Source organism: Octodon degus, unplaced genomic scaffold (assembly GCF_000260255.1).
Source record: "Octodon degus isolate 3935 unplaced genomic scaffold, OctDeg1.0 scaffold00108, whole genome shotgun sequence".
Lineage (NCBI taxonomy): Eukaryota > Metazoa > Chordata > Mammalia > Rodentia > Octodontidae > Octodon > Octodon degus.
The window spans coordinates 9,133,357-9,135,099 of record NW_004524684.1 but is presented as its reverse complement, the minus strand read 5'-3'; positions in this window follow the sequence as shown (position 1 = coordinate 9,135,099).

Sequence of the window (1,743 nt, the reverse complement as noted above, 5' to 3'; positions counted from 1 at the left end):
TGTGTGTGTGTGTGGCCAGCTCAGCCCACCAGGGGGCGGGGCTGGCTGGCATGTGGTGCTGGGGGATTGAACCGCGGTCCCTGATGCCTTGCTAAGCTTGTTCTAAATAGGTGCTTTAGACCACCGAGCCATCTCTCCAGCCCTGCAATAATATTTTAGGTTCTGTTATTTTTTTTTTTTTTTTTGCAGAACCGGGGATTGAACTCAGGTCCTTGGGCTTGCCAGGGAAGCACTTATTCCACTGAGCCATCTCCCCGGCCCTGCAATAATATTTTAAACAAATAACTTCTAAATTAAAAATAACATGAGGAGAAGTCAGGATCACCACTTCCTCGCCCTCAATTTCTCTTCCAGACTTACCATAAAGTGTGGCTAATGTTGTGAGAAAATGCGGTTTGGAGAAAGAACTGAAAGTGACAAAGCTGGGTCCTTTTTATATCTTTCGAGCACTTACTATCTCAGTGTGGAAAGCAGCCGAGCACTTTAGCGTTCCACCTTCCCGCTTGTGCCTTTCACGGGTGTCGGTCTCCAGCCAGCTCCTGCCACTGTCTTCTGCGCGGCAGACACCTTGCAGTGCCGTGCAGGGCCGCTTAGCAGGTGTTCTCTAATGCCCGCGCCCTTGCCGTCGCCTGTGCAGTGCACTAGCTATGCTTGTATTGTCCCCTAGCTTTGCACTGCCGGTGTCCTGCGGTAATTAGCTCATGCTCATTTTGTGTCCGTGTGAGGTTTGGGCCTAAATTTGGTTTGCGCTCTGGTGTCTGTCCACCTGCCACACTGGGCTGGAGCTGCCTTCTGCACTACCTGTGGCCTTCGTCAAGCTGCAGTGGGTGAAGCCGTGGCCGAGGCCTGGTAGGAGAGGGCTTGCCAGGCGTGGCAAGGCCTGGGGCTGATCCGAGCTCTGGAGAAGAAAAGCTCCACCTGGCTGCGGGGTCCCTTCCTGGACTCCGTTCTGTTCTGTGGACACTTTTGCCTGTTCTTTCAGCAGTGCCCGCTGTCTTGATTACTTAAGCATTACCATTGTCTCAAGCCGGACCCAAATGGATTGGCTTCACCAAATCTGTGCGCTAAACCGGGGCTCCTCTTCCTAGATTGGGCGCTGGCGACTGTGTCCCAGGAACAGGGGAGTTGACTCAAGATGGAAAGTTGGTGTCGACAGTGGGCTTGCTGCGTGATGATATTTGACTGTGTAGCATGAAGCCTTTAGAACTGGTTTTGTGGGAGGAATGTGAGAATGTTTAAAGACGCAGTCTACTGAAGCCCAGGGAGGTTATAAATGGAGCTTGAAGGGTGATTCTGGTCGAAGCTCAGAAGATCCTCATGCTAGTAGGATCTAAGGGCCAAGCTCATTATGCTTCTGTTGGGAATGAGGGCTCAGCTGGGGTTGGGACTAAGAGCCAGGCACGTCACAGCGTGGGGAACTGTGCCCACGTTATGCCCACATCCTGAGACTGAGATTGGTAGCACTGGCTAACTGATGTGGAGGAAGAATTTTGAAGAAGCCCAGTATTCAGACTGGGATGTGCGTATGATCTGGCTACAGCAAGCCAGATTTGTAGTGAGAACCAGGACCAAAGATCTGAGCAGAATAATTAGGAAATCTTAAGTTATGATCCTGCACAAAGCTGAAGCCAAAGAAGACATGCAGCTGAAGAGATTAACACCATGAAAAGGAAAACAAGTACTTTAGATGAGAAAAAAGAGAAAAAGTCCTTGTGGGGATTTCATGAATTAGCAAAACCTCAC